Below are 15,839 nucleotides of genomic sequence, written 5' to 3'. Positions count from 1 at the left end.
GGGGAGAGGGGTACCACAGCGGGTAAGCCACCTTCTGGATCTTCTGCCCAGAAACCACACATATCACTTCTGTTCACAGGTTATTGGCCAAAGCAAGTCATGTGAGCACAGCCAACATCAACAGGGCAGACTAGTATAGTCTTATCTAAAATGCTGGAGGGAGGAAGAACTAGAAATGTCCGAAGAATGACATTAATGGCTACTGAGGTATCACCAGAGCTGTTTTGAGATGATTGGGAGAAAGAGTGCTCTAAGCCAAGGGAAAAGTAAGTGCAAAGTCCCTGAGGTAGGAATGAACTTGGTCTGTTGAGCAGCGATGTGTACAGAGCATAGTGAGGGAGGGAGAGAGTAAGAGGAGGAAAATTTTCCCCAGCCATGCAGCATGCATGAGTGTGAGGAAAGCACCCTCATACTTTTGGCAGCTGTTAGGATTCTGTTAGCTTGTAAAAACAATCCAAGGTCTTGAAGGTTACAACACATACGGATGCCTTATAAATGTGCTAAAAATCTAGATAGATTTTGACTATGCACTAAGACCGGGAGAATAAGCTGATTTTTTATCTCCCGAGCAAAGCCTATTGGTGTGACTGATTACAAAGATGCAAAAGAAAGGAAGGGAGGGAGGGAGGGAAGAAGGAAACTTTGAGGCCAAACAAGAGTTCAGAGAGAAAGAAGGCAGTGTGAGAAGGGGTATGGAGAGAGTATGGAGGCATCAGGAGGGACTGGCTGACGGGTCCAGAGGACAGCTGGATAAGAGGAACAATTCATAACGTTCTGAGGGTGACCATAGCAGTCAGCACTTGTGTATGCCAAAAAAGCTGGAAGACAGAATGTTGCATGCTCCCAACACAGGAAAGGGACAAATGTCAGAGGTGCTAGTTGCCCTGATCTGATGCCTACACATTGTGTAGATGTAGTGACATGTCACACTCTATCCCATGAATATTTGCCATTATTGTGTCGATTTTTTTTTTTAAAGCAGCTTTGAGGCTAACCAAAGGTCCAGTGAGAAAGAAGGCAGTGGTTGATTAGTGATGTCTGCTATGGATAGGGAGGAAGAAGTGGGGATCTTGAACTCGATTAGCAAGTGTGGCGTCAGAGGGAGAAGGGAGAGGACTGAGCTCACAGCTGGTGCTCGGTGGGCATGGTGTCACTTTTTCCTCTGAGCTGACAAGTTATCCTCATTGTACAGAAGATGAGCCCAAAGCTCTTAGACAGAAAGCTCATCTTTTGAATCCAGCACTCAGGAGGTTTATCTGACTCCAGGTATTTTCTCTCAGCAGAACCCCAAGTCTTTCCATTTGAGTATGGGATGGGTGTTTCCTGTGCTCCTCTGGCAAGCCTCATCCTGCCTTGGCTTTCAGTTTTCTCTTCATTTTCCTGGATCATTTATACCCCACCTTTTGGGCTGGTGGAGTGGCTCAAGTGGTAGAGTTATTGCCTAGTAAGCACAAAGCCCTGAGTTCAAACCCCTAGTACTGCCAAAACAAAAAAACATAATGTATACCTCCCCTTCTGCAAACAGAGTCTGAGTAGACGGGAGATGTTTTTGTCTACCTCAGATGGCTGTTGGGAGGAATAAATGCAGCGTCATAGGTGAAAATGGAATTAGTTCCTCATACCTATGTATCTGCTTCCTGACCTTGAGAATTTAGTTGGAGAAAAGAGAAGAGAAAGACTGCATCTTAACATTTTCCAGTGGGAACTAATTCATTGGACAACTAGACAAATTTTAAAATGCAATAGTCTTATCTGCTGCATTGATTATAATCACCCCAAATTCACAGCAAAGGGGACATCTGGGGAGTTACCTGGACACAGTAAAATGTACAAATAACTTCAGCTACTGGGAGTAGGATTGCAAAACTGTATTTGTTGACTTGGAAATAGGTTTGGGATACATCGTTACATGAAAACATAGTTACAGAACAATATGAAGAGCACAGTGCCATTTTTTCCAGTAATAAAATAATCATATGAAAGTCTGGTTCAAGTGGTACTGCCAACACAAACAAACAAAAAAACTCACCGCTCTTGCCGGGCTTGGTGTCTCACTCTTGTAATCCAAGCTACTTGGCAGGCAGAGCTCAGTAGGATGGATTTTGAGGCCAGTCCAGGCAAAAAATTAGTAAAACCCCATCTCAGCCAATGAGCTGACATGGTAAGTGCATTCCTGTCATCCCAGCTAGGAGGGAGGTGCAGGTAGGTGGACCAAGGTGTGAATCCGGCTCCAGGGAAAAGTGGAGAGCCTATCTGAAAAATAACTAAAGCAGGAAAAAATAAAGGTTGAGGGTGTTGCTCCAGCGTTAGAGATCCAGAGTTCAAACCCCAGTATAGCCCCAAAAATGTCAGTTGGCACTGGACAGGTGGCACATGCCTGCAATCACAGCACTTGGGAAGTGGGGCAGGAGGATCATGAATTCAAGGTCACCCTGGAATATAGAGGGAGACCATGTCTCAGAAAAACAAGAAAAACTCAGCATGGGTGAGCTACCAAAGGCTGACAACTTCTCTCTGGGAGGAGCATGAAAAGTAACTCTTCTTGTTAACGCTACTCCGCATTTTCTGAGTTTGTCCTAATAAGCATACATTATTTATGTAATAAGAGGTTTTTTGTTTTATTTTGTTTTGCAGTACTGGGATTTGAACTCATGGACTTGCGTTTCCTAGGTAGATGCTGTTCTGTTTGAGTCAAATCCCCAGCCCTTTTACTCTAATTATTTTGGAGATGGGGTCTTGCTCTTTGCCAGGCCAGTCTGGACTATGATCCTCCGATTTTACACTTTCTGAAGAGACTGGAATGACAAGGACAGGCCACCACACCCAGCCCTTCGTTGAGATGGGGTCTCCAGAACTATTTGCCCTGCCTAGCCTTGAACCCAAATCCTCCCCATCTCAGCTTCACAAATAGCTAGGATTATAGGTATGAGGCTCCAGTGCCTGGCTAAAAATTTTAAAAAGCAATTTTATATTCCTTTTTTTGAGACAGGGATGTCTATGCAGCCCAGGCTGGCCTCAAACTCCCTGTCCTTCTGCCTCAGCCTCCAGAGTGCTGGAATTACAGGTATATGGCATCATACCAGATTGTTTTCTCTTTCATATTTACATATTCTCTAATTTTTCTATAAGGAATAAGCTTTTTTCTCAGTTAAGAAAAGTTTACTATTAGTTGGGTATAGTTGCTCACAGCTATAATACCAGCTACTCAGGAGGTGGAAATCTGGAAGACTGCAGTTCAAGGCCAGCCCAGGCAAAATGTTCTTGAGATCCCATCTCAACCAATAAGTTGGGTGTGGTGGTTCGAGCGTGTCATACGGCAACAAGAGAGGTGTAACCAGGAGGATGGAGATCCAGGCAGGCCTGGGTGTAAACATGAGACCCTACTTGAAAAATAAGTGAAGCAAAAAGACCTGAGGGCATGGCTCAAGTGACAGAGTGCCTGACTTCAAAGCCCAGTACTATGCATACATGGTTGAGACGTGTCTCAAGCAGTAAAGTGCGTGCCTCACAAGCATGAAGCCGAGTTTAAACCCCAGTACCTATGCTGCCAACACACTGCATGCTGGTGCCTCACACCTGTAATCCTAGTTACTTGGGAGGATGAGATTGGGAGCATCATGATTTGAGGTCAGCTCAAGTTTGTGAAACTCCATCTCCAAAATAACCTGAGAAAAATGGACTGGAGGTCCATTTTTTTTTCAAACAAAACAAAACAAAACAAAAACTTGTGAATTATTGCATAACCTGGGGTTCTTTGGTTGCAAGCAACAGAAACCAGCTGGGTGCCAGTGGCTCACACCTGTAATCCTAGTTACTTAGGAGGCAGAGATCAGGAGGATTGTGGTTCAAAGGCAGCTTGGGCAAATAGTTTGTGAGACCCTATCTTGAAAAACCCTTCACAAAAATAGGACTGGTGGAGTGGCTCAAGGGGAAGGCCCTGAGTTCAAGGCCCAGGACCAAAAAAAAAAAAAAAACCCAAAAATACCCCACAGAAACCAGCTCTGGAGCAGGAAAGAGGTTTAGAGGAAGGCTGGGAGATACCTGGCAGGTTCTGTGGGAGATGGACTTCTTGTCCTAGGAAATGTGTGGTGATTTTGGACAAGTGACTTAACTGCTCTGAGCTTCAGTTCCTGTACCCATAAAATGGAGAAACAAATGCAGTATATCTCACAGGAGTGCTGTGAGGGTGAAATTAATTAATGCATGCAAAGCAGTTGAAACAGAGCCAGGCACAGTTAGTGTTGCCTATGTTATCTCTTGGCATTTGGAACTGAGGAACTGAGTGGCCAACTCAGGATTTGAATCCAAGTTCATCTGAAACCAAACTTGAGCTCCTCACATGACAGCCCTATTGTGACAACGCTACTGAGCCAGGATTCATCCTCTTTTCTCTCGGGTGCTGATGAAAACCAGGGCTTGTCCCTTTTCCAGCCCACCAGCACTTCCTTCCTCTTGTAGCCTCCTAGAGCTTTGGTTTTAGGGACAAAAATTTGCCAAGCCAATCTATTACTTTCAGAAGACCAGTTTCTGCCTACACCTTGCAAAGGCTTTTGCTTCACCAGTGTACCTTGTTTTTTGTTTGTTTGTTTTGTTTTGTTTTTGTGGTACTGAGGTTTGAACTCAGGGCCTACACCTTGAGCCACTCCACGAGCCCTTTTCTGAAGGGTTTTTTGAGATAGGGTCTCGTGAACTATTTGCCCAGGCTGGCTTCGAACAGAGATTCTCCTGTTCTCTGCCTCCTGAGTAGCTAGGATTACAGGCGTGAGCCACAGGCTCCCAGCTCACTGGTACTTTGTTTGCCTTGGGTAATGTCATTCTTGTTAGTTTAGAACACACTTGTCTTTGGTGTTGGCACGTGATAGCTGTAGTTGGGATGTAACATGCTTCAGGCAATGTCTGCCTTGTCTCTAGGCATTATTAGCCTTCTTTTTGACATTTGGTGAAAGACTATCAGGTCAAGAGGCTGGGGACATCAAAGACATGCTTAGCACATGTGATACCATGGCTTCAATCCCCAGCATCATAAAAAATAAGCAAAGTAGCAGGTCAATACCTGAAAGAGGAATGCAATTTTCTGAAAAGTGTGTATTGGTGATTCTTGGTTTGGATTTTTTTGCAGGTAGTACTGAGGTTTGTACTCAGGGCCTCATGCTTGCTAAGCTGTGCTGAATCTCTTGAGCTGTGTCCCCAGCCCCTTGGCTCAAGCGTTAGAATTCCTGCTTTGCAAGGGCAAAGCCCTGAGTTCAACCCCAGTCCCACCAGAGAGAGAGAGAGAGAGAGAGAGAGAGAGAGAGAGAGAGGGAGAGAAGTGTAGGTGGGATAACAGGTGCATGCCACCAGGCTAGCTTCTATTGGTTGAGATGGGGTTTCACAAACTGTTTACCTGGACTAGCCTGAAGCTGGGATCCTCCTAATCTCCACCTCCCAAGTAGAGCTACTGCACCTGGTTGGGTTTTGGTTTTTAATTTTCTGAATATTTTGTTTTGACATTTTAAAAAAGCTTGCTGGAGGTGCAGAGAAGAGAAGGCACAGGAAGGGAGAAGACCTCACAACTGAATAGCCAGTTCTTGGGTCGGTTGTTGTCACGTGAATACTGAGACCACCAGGATGACTGGTAGAGAGGAATATATGAACCAGATGCCAAAATGCAGTAGATGAAGGCAGTGGGGAGGGGACAACAGATACACAGCTGAGTGACTTTGCTCCTTGACTCCAGTTTCACGTTCCCTACTGTCTAAGTAATACCTTCACTTGGTTGTCTATAGATATCTTTGAATTTAAAATGTGACTAACTAGCAGGGTGCTGGTGGCTCTCACCTGTAATCCTAGCTATTCAGAAGCAGAGATCAGGAGGACCGTGGTTCAAAGCCAACCCAGACAAATAGTTTGTGAGACCCTAACTTGAAAAACCCCATCACAAAAATGGGCTAGTGGAATGGCTCAAGGTGTAGGCCCTGAGTTCAAATCCCAGTAGCACACACACAAAAAAAGCTTGTGTTGGGTGGAAGAAGCCAGGCACAATAAGTGTCATATTGTATGATCCTGCCTATACGAAATATTCAGAATATGGAAGTCCATAGTAATAGAAAGTGGATTGATGGCAGCCAAGGTTGAGAGAGGGGAGGAATGGGAGTAATTGCATGTGTGGCAGGTTTCCTTTCTTTCTTTCTTTTTTTAATGTGAAAGCATTAGTAAAGTTTATTAAGAAAGGAATATGCTTTCAACTTTTTCTTTGTTTTTGGTGGTGCTAGGGTTTGAACTCAGGGTCTCATGCTTGCTGGTGAACCACACGAGAATTCCTTTTAAAATGAGAAGAAAATAAAAGAAATTACTGGGAAGAGTTTCAATATTAGAGATCACAGAGAGTCATTTTAAGTCTGAAATAAGGGCATATGCTGGTAGTCCCAGCTACTGGGGAAGCTGAGGCAGGAGTTTCACTTGAACCCAGGAATTTGTGGCCAGCTGGGGCAACATGACAAGGCCTTATCCAAGAAAAAAAAGTCATACTATACCAAGACACAAACAAAAAAAAAATTTTGTTTTTGGGGCTGGGCACTGATGGCTCACGCCTGTAATTCTAACTATTCAGAAGGAAAAAAAAATTTTTTTGCAGTATGGGGGCTTGAACTCAGGGCTTACACCTTGAAACAGCCCTTTTTTGTGACGGGTTTATTTCGAGATAGGGTCTCAAAAACTATTTGCACAGGTTGGCTTTGAACCAGGCTCCTCCTGATCTCTGCCTCCTGAGTATTAGGATTACAGGCGTGAGCCATCGGCACCTGGCCAAGCAAAAAATTTTTAACCAAGAAAAGCAATATATGATTATATAAATGTGTTCTCATTGTCAGTGATTTAAAGCCAACACAAAGTGTAAATGCCAAGTCTCCTTTTTGCTATGTAAATAAGTCTATGTTAGGAAAATGTGTGCTTTTGACAGCTCTTCCCAAGAAGAAGGAAGAGGTGGAGGAAGAGAGAGAGAGAGAGAGAGAGAGAGAGAGAGAGAGAGAGAGAGATCACCATCTAAGTTTGAAGCAGCTGACCATACTTTTCCCCTGCCATGAGAAAGAACTCTGTTCCTCAAGGTCAATGGTTTCTATACCCAGCCAAATTATCTAAGAAATGTGAGGCTAGAATAGCCACATCACAGATAGGCAAGATGCCAAAAATTGCCCCTCTATGCCCCTTTCTCAGGAAGTGAGTGGAGCATGAGGCAAAACCTATGCAAAAGAACTCATGGACTCTAGGGAACAGGAGATCCAGCCCAGGAACGGGGCAAAAGCAAGAGGCAGTGAGTCCAGTTTGCTCCCATCTGTGTGGGAAACAGAATTATGGGGGGTCACGCTGAAAAAAAAGAAGAGAACGTTATAGGTTGCCTGATGGTTTTCTCTTCTTTCTTTTTACGTGATGCTTTTGAATCTATTCAGAGAAGATTTCCATTTCTTTCAGAGATTTTGTGGCTCAACTGGTGATAAGTACACAGAAGACTCAGGGTAGACAATTTGTTGAGCAGATGGGCCCCATGGGGTGTAGGCAGAAAAGAAGTTTATTCTTGGATGCAAAGTTTATTCTTTGTTCTTCCCATGTTCAATTTGTCTCTGTGATGTCAGTCCTTCCCTACACTCTTGACTGAATTCTGGGTAAGTCCTGTGGCTCTTTTTGTCATTGCCAGGTAACAAAATTCTCTCCTTTTGGCTGGTGGAGTGGCTCAAGGAGTAGCCCCTGAGTTTAATATCCCCAGTACTACAAAAAAAAAAATTAAAAAGTAAAATAAAACTAAAATTCTCTCATCACTTGCAACCCTCAAATAGCCTCAGTGGAGCAATGAAAAAGTCCACAAAAGTCTACTTCTGTGCATTAAACTGAACCATGTGAAATCACTATTTTTTGAGTCATGCAAGGTTGAGTACTGACAATTTCACCTGTAGGAAGAGTCAAAACTTTCCAGTTCCTTTCAAGTTAAACCATCTCCCCTTCCATCAGGTAGGACTGCTTTGGCCTGGCTCCCTGAGGGAAGAAAGGAGGCCTTGGTGGTGGTGGGGGCTGCTCTCTGCTTCCCCACATAGGCCTCCCTCTGCCCCCCCATCACGAGGCTGCCTCTGGCTCCTCCAGGGTAGCAGGGGCAGTGGAGGCAGAGAGGAAGAGGTGGCCTGGGTCATCTTTGACCCTGGGTCTCTTGTGGCCTTGCTCTGCTCCATGGTAGGCTTTGGCCACCCTGGAGCCTGCTGGATTTGATGTGTTTTAGTTCTTGTCACCTTCTCAATCTTACCCTTGGGCCCTCAGGCCTTAGGCTTCTGGCTGAAGTTGCCTCTCTTCTGTGCAAACCTCTTAGCGTCTCCAGCAGGGCCCCACAGCTGGATGTGTGACCTGAACACCATCTCTCCCTTGCTGTGCTCTGCAGAGCAGCCAGCCAGCCATAGCCCTGGCCTTCACACTCCACAGAGCAGATCAGAACCCCACTCATCTGTGTCATATCTCAGGCTCCCTGGGGCCGAACGGAAGGGCCTTTGTCCAGGCTAGAGCTGGAGGAAAGGCCTCCCTCACCTCCCTGGTCCTCTGGTGCAACAGACAGCCTGGCAGTGCTGTCTCCAAGCATCTTCTTTAAGCTCTGGAATTTTCAATCTCAACCCTTTTATACTCTTGAATGGCTGAAAAGCCAAGGGTAACAAAACCAGGTTTCCCTCCCTTCTCCCTCCCTCCCTCCCTCCCTCTCTTCTTTCCTTCCTATTTAATAAACTTTATTTTAATGGTACTGGGCTTGAACTCAGGACTGCCCATTTGGTAGACAAGGGCTCTTCTTTCTTTTGTATTTCGTTTTTGAGATAGGGTTTTTTTAACTTTGCTCAGGCTTGCCTCAAACTCAAGGTCTCAAGGTACTACCTGGGTGAGGTGGCTCATGCTTGTAATCCCAGCTATTTGGGAGACTGAGATCAGGAGTATTGTGATTCAAGGTCAGCTTGAGCAAATAGTTTTTGAGGCCTCATCTCTAAAATAACCAGAGCAAAATGGACTGGAGGTATGACTCAAGTGGTAGAGTGACTGCTTTGCAAGTGGGAAGTCCTGAGTTCAAATCCCAATCTCACCAAAAACAAACAAAAAACCTTGAGATCCTCCTGCTTCCGCCTCCCAAGTGTACCATCATGCCTAGCTTCAAATAATTTTATTTTTAAGTAGGTTTAGTGGCTGGGTATGTGGCTCAAGTAGTAGAATGACTAGCTAAGAAGTGCAAGGCCTTGAGTTCAAACCCCAGAAACCGCATAAAAAAATCAAAACAAAAAACAACCCCCTTCTTTTTTTTTTTTTTTTTTTTTTTGTGGTGCTGGTGTTTGAACTCTGGGCCTTCACCTTGAGCCACTCCACCAGCCCTTTTTTGTGAAGGGTTTTTTCGAGATAGGGTCTTGAGAACTATTTGCTCTGGCTGGCTTTAAACCATGATCCTTCTGATTTCTGCCTCCAGAGTAGCTAGGATTACAGGTGTGAGCCACTGGTGCCTGGCCAAAAATCAACTCTTAAGCAGTTTTAGGTTCAGTGGAAAACTGAGAGGAAGGCCCAAACTTACCATCTCTCTCCCCTACCACCCATGGAAAATCTTCTTCATTGGAGAGGCACATTTATGACATTTATGTCATTATCACCCACAGACCACAGTTTACATTAGGGTTCTTTCTCTCTCTTCCCCCCACCTCACCCTTGTGTAGTGCGGTTTGAACTCAGGGTCTCACACTTGCTAGACAGGTGCTCTACCACTTCAGCCACTCTGACAGCCCTTTTTTATATTGGGTTTTCTTGAGAACTATTTGCCTGGACTGGCTTTGAACTGTGATCCTCCTGATCTCTGCCTTCCCGAGTAGCTGAAATTACAGCCCTGTTTTTTTGTGTTGGGTATTTTCAAGATGGGGTCTTGAGAACTATTTGCCCAGGTGATCCTCCTGATTCCTGCCTCATAAGTAGCTAGGATTCCAGTGGTGAGCCACCATGCTTGGCTTACCAGTTTTTTGGTTTTGTTTTGCTTTCTCTTCATAACACCTACCACCACAACTGGAAATAGCCTTTATTTATTTTTCTTGATTTGCCTTTGTCTAGACAAGTTCTAGGAGGACTGATCATGTCTGTAGTCCTAGGATAGTGTCTGATATACACAGAGTGTTTTCAGCAAAATTATTTTATTTATTTATTTATTAGCAGTACTGGGGTTTGAACTCAGGGTCTTGCACTTGCTAGGCAGGCGCTTGCCACCTAAGCCATTCCACCAGCCCCCAAAAATTCTTCATTGAGGTGAATACTAATATTAGTCAAATGTTAGATACCAGAAATCTGAGACTCAGAGAGACTAAAATCACCAGCCAAGTTCACAGAGCTTGGGTATGGTAAGCCAGGATTCAAATCCAGGCTTGACCAGCTTCAGTGCCCAGGGTCATCAGAGGGTTTTTTTTGGAGTGGTGGGGATGGAGATGGAACCCTGGACTTTGAACACGTTAGGCAATTGCTCACCCATCAAGCCACATCCCCAGTCTATAACCAGTTTTAATCACCTCTTATTCAAGTCCTGCTCAGGTGGTCTAACTTTAGAATTGGGATATATCAGTCCAAGTTGAGACTGAAATAGTTCTCTGTTAACATCCAGTTACATAAGTAAATGAGACCCAGGGGAGCTGATAACCAGGGAGTGGTTGACATAAGATGTGAAATATAACCAGAATGCAGTGCGAGACTCAGAAGTGACTTCTACTTGTCCAGTCATAAAAGTGCAGACATTAAGTATTGATTGAACAGATAATTTTGTTCTATAGATGTTGGAGGGATGGGAGGGAGAAATCTGTGTGTTACAGAGTCAGGGAACAAGACTGCAAGAAGCAAGTGCTCACATTCCATAGCAGGCAATTAACAGAGAAGAAGTGAAATGAAAAAACCTAGAAACGTCTGCATAGACATGTCACTCAGAATCGTGCAGGGAGGGAGGCAGCAAAAGAAAGAATAACAGAGGGCAGGAATCAGGGGTAAAATATTTTATACACATGTGGAAATACCACAATGAAACCCCACACATTGTACAATAAAAATTGTGAGGAAAAAAGAAATGGACAGGGAGAGGCCAGAAGGAAGAGTTCAGAGTGAGTGGGTGGAGATAAGAGTCTTCAAATTATTTGCATTTTGGGGTACTGGGTACTAGGCAGGTGCTCCACTGCTTGAGCCATGCCTCCAGCGTTCACTTGACCTTTGAAACAATGAACATATAATACTTTCAGAAATCTAATTGAAAATGATGTAATAAAGCAGAAATTGCTTAGAGACTAGTTGTATTTGAATATAGCAAGAGCACATAATGAGAAATAAACTGCCTGAAGCCAAAAGCTGTTTTGCATGACCCGAAAGCTCTCAACCATGGGGAAAATGGCTCCCTATAGCCTTCTACATGAGTATAATAGGGACTGGCCCTCCTGTTTCCAGATAGCTCTGAGATCCCAGCAGATTCACTTACAGGATCATTTTAGGCTTATAATCTGAGGGAGTTGTGTTTCCCACTGGGTTAGTGGTATTAAGTTTGAGAAACAACTAGGTCAGCTAAGCCAACAGGGGCCACCTTGTGATCTAGAACTAGACATGATGCTTTCTTCTCATCCCATAACACCCTTGTGCAAAAGCCTCCCTATTGGGCTTCTCTCTTTTTTTGGTGGGACTGGGATTTGAACTCAGGACTTCACACTTGCAAAGCAGGTGATCTATCAAAGCATGTTTTCTTTAAAAAACATTTATTTCGGTGTAGCTACCTGTACATTTACAAGAATATTAGACTGTATTTGCCGGGGTTTAGCTATGGTTTGTGTGTATTCACCAAGGGTTCATGTGTGGAGAGCTTATCTCTAGTATAGCAGTAAGAAGTGGGAGGACTGTTAAGACGTAAGGCCTAGTGGGAGATATGTGGGTCTTGGGGGTTCTGCCCTTGTAAGGGCCTAAAGTAGTTCTTATGAGGCCCTCAGTTAGTTCTCTCCAGAGTGGTTATCAAAAGAGCAAGCCTGAACCAGGTGCTGGTGTGGCATACCTATAATCCTAGCTACCTGCGAGGCTGAGAATGGAAGGATCAAGGTTTGAGGCCAACTGGGGCAAATAGTTCTTGAGTCCCCCATCTCCAAAATAACCACATCAAAATGGACTGGAGTGTGGTTCAAGTGGTAGAGCGCCTGCTTTGCCAGTATGAAGCTCTAAGTTCAAACCCCAGTTCCCCCCCCTTAAAAAAAGTAACCAGAGTGAAGTGGACTGGAGGTGTGGCTCAGGTGGTAGAGCACCTACTTTGCAAACTGGAAGCTCTGATTTCAAACCCCAGTCTCACCGAAAAAAAAAAGCAAGCCTGGCTACCCAGTTCTCTGGCTTGCAGTTTCAAGATGTGATCTCTTTGTCTTGTAACACCATGAAGTCTTTGCCAGACTGCTGTTTGGACTTCCAGCCTCTAAAACTATGAACTAAATACACCTCTTTTCTTTCTAAAGTTAGTGTGCCTAGGGTATTTCATTATAGTAACAGATAATGGACTAATATAGTATCTAAATGAAAGTCTCTTTCTTGCCATATCTCCCAGGCACTCAATATTCTCTAGAGACAAATACTTCCTTCCTTTTTTTTTTTTTTTGTGGCACTTGGGTTTGAACTCATGGTCTCACACATGCTAGGCAGGTGCTCTTACCACTTGAGCCACTCTGCCAGCCCCTTTTTTTGTAACTGGTGTTTTTGAGATAGGGTCTCTTGAATTATTTCCCTGGGTCTGGATTCAAACCACGATCCTCCTGATTGCTGCCTCCTGAGTAGTTAGAATTACAGGCGTAAGCCACCGGTGCCCACTGCAAATACTTTATTTTCTTATCATTCCAGACCTCGGGAATCCAGAGACAATCTTCATTAACGAATGTGATCTGCACCTGTCACAAAACTTCTGCCTTTTCCCACTCAATCATTCTGGCAACCAATCTTTTTGATTTCCCTATCCTCAAAGAACCAGTTTTTGCTTTCATGGATTTTTCTCTATTGTTTTACTGCTTTTAATTTCATTGATATCTGGTCTTTATCATTTCTTTCCATGTGCTTGGTTTGAATTTAATTTGCTTTTGTCTTAGTCTCTTAAGGCAGAACTTAGGTTACTTATTTGCAGCCCTCCTCCTCCCTCTTCTTTTTGTGGTGCTGAGGATCAAACCTAGGGCCGTGTGCATGCTAAGCAAGCTACATCCTCAGCCCTTGTCCTCAAAGTATTGCGTTAGCTGCACCTCAACAATTTTGCTGTGCTGTGCTTTCATTTTAATTCAGTTCATCATACTTTTCGATGAACACAGTGAGAAACAAATTTACCAACTAGACTACAGTGCTTATGTCTTTTTGCCTGTAGCCTTAGCATAACCAGTCAAAACACCATTGTTTTACTGACCAAATTCTTTCTTTTTTTTTTTTTTTTTAAGTTTTCTTTCTTTCTTTATTATTCATATGTGCATACAGTGCTTGGGTCATTTCTCCCCCCTGCCCCCACCCCCTCCATACCGGGCAGAAACTATTTTGCCCTTATCTCTAATTTTGTTGAAGAGAGAGTATGAGCAATAATAGGAAGGAACAAGGGTTTTGGCTAGTTGAGATAAGGATAGCTATACAGGGAGTTGACTCGAATTAATTTCCTGTGCATGTGTGTTACCTTCTAGGTTAATTCTTTTTGATCTAACCTTTTCTCTAGTTCCTGGTCCCCTTCTCCTATTGGCCTCAGTTGCTTTTAAGGTGTCTGCTTTAGCTTCTCTGCGTTGAGGGCAACAAATGCTAGCTAATTTTTTAGGTGTCTCCCTTGTGTGCTCTCGCTTTTATCTTGTGATCAAAGTTCAATCCCCTTGTTGTGTTTGCCCTTGATCTAATGTCCACATATGAGGGAGAACATATGACTTTTGGTCTTTTGGGCCAGGGTAACCTCACTTAGAATGATTCTCCAATTTCATCCATTTACCAGCGAATAATAACATTTTGTTCTTCTTCATGGCTGCATAAAATTCCATTGTGTATAGATACCATATTTGCTTGATCCATTCGTCAGTAGTGGGGCATCTTGGCTGTTTCCATAACTTGATGATTGTGAATAGTGCTGCAATAAACATGGGTGTGCAGGTGCCTCTGGAGTAACCTGTGTCACAGTCTTTTGGGTATATCCCCAAGACTGGTATTGCTGGATCAAATGGTAGATCAATGTTTAGCTTTTTAAGTAGCCTCCAAATTTTTTTTCAGAGTGGTTGTACTAGTTTACATTCCCACCAGCAGTGTAAGAGGGTTCCTTTTTCCCCGAATCCTCGCCAACACCTGTTGTTGGTAAAACACCATTTTCTAAAGGTAATCAGGGGAGTTCCTTTTGTCCCCATTCCCTCAGTGAGACTTATTTGTGATAGTCTTTTTTGTTATTGTTGTTGCAATGCTGGCTACCAAAGACAGGTCCTCTTGCATGCTAAGCGAGTTCTGTTACTGGGCTACATGCCCAGCCCTGTCATAATCTTCTCTCCATCCTGGGATCCTTGTAAAACCTTGTTATTTGTAACCACTTGCATATTGTAAGGGCTTTCAAGTATCTACTTCAGTAGCATATGCAACAGTTCAATCACCTCTTCACTCTTGCCAACGAATTAAGGAATTATTCGATTTTTTTTTCTGGTAGAAGATGGAAATAAGAAAGTAGGATTATTAAGTATGTTACACTAATTTCTCAATGTTCCTTCCTACAATAAAAATAGAGGTATTTGTAAAAGGAATGGGAACATGAAAGTTCAGAAAAATCCCAGAAGTGGTTTTTTTAAAATCTAAAAATTACCTTTCTTATTATTTAATGTTTTCCTTAACACAAAACAAACAAACAAAAAACCCCCAGAGGGACTGACACTTGACATATAAAATCAACTTTGAGGAGACTGTGTCTTGTGCCCATGACCCAGCTTTGGTGTAGGCAAAGCCCTCCCAATCTGTGCCTTCCCTCACTTGATCTGCTCAGCTTTGAGGTTGAAAAGAAAAAAACAATCGCTTTCAGCAGAGGATTGGACTGTATATCTAGTTGCTTAGCACTGTTTTGGGCAGGCAGTAAAAGGATTGTGAATGACCTTTTGACTGGTTTTGGTGTCCCGAAATTCAGTGTTACTGCATTTTTTAAGAAGCCACGTAAGGAGGCCTGGTGCAGAGAAAGGAGCCCATCTACAGCTTGGGCAAGGTTCAAGAGGGGACCTTACAGTAGAAGCAGTTCATGGGATGAATTGCTATACTTCCTTGGCAATTGTTAGAATGAGAGAGAGAGAGAGAGAGAGAGAGAATGAGAGAGAATATATCAATTATTACAGCAGATGCGGGTGTATGGTTGCAAAGAGAAAAACCACGAGGAAAACCGCAAATGCTCAGGACACAGAGTTCATCACTAAAGTGACTCAAATTTCCCTGTGTCATACGTTCAGTAGGGCTGAGTATCCATAACGTGAAACCGCATGGTATAGGCTACATCACTGTCACAAAATGAATGTGTACACATTAATACGGCTTACCGAAAACTGGATCTCATTCCGTGCTCTTTATCTGCAGTACTGCGGATGCGTGACTCAATTTTCCCTCAGTGAGGCCCAGCTTCTGCTAAAGACATGCCACTTTTTTGGCTTGTGAGGATTACCCTAACTTCTACCTTGCTTTTTATTTATTTATTTATTTATTTCATTATTTGGCACCGTTTGCTTCTTAGGAGGCAGAATTTCACAAACTTAAGGGTCGGGAGACAGTAGATTACACGGCGATTTAAACCCAACTGACGCTAACATAGGATTGACTGAGGGTTTCTCCGCACCCACCGAGCTGTGGAA

The sequence above is a fragment of the Castor canadensis genome, chromosome 5 (genome assembly GCF_047511655.1).
Source record: "Castor canadensis chromosome 5, mCasCan1.hap1v2, whole genome shotgun sequence".
Lineage (NCBI taxonomy): Eukaryota > Metazoa > Chordata > Mammalia > Rodentia > Castoridae > Castor > Castor canadensis.
This window is presented reverse-complemented; position numbering follows the sequence as displayed.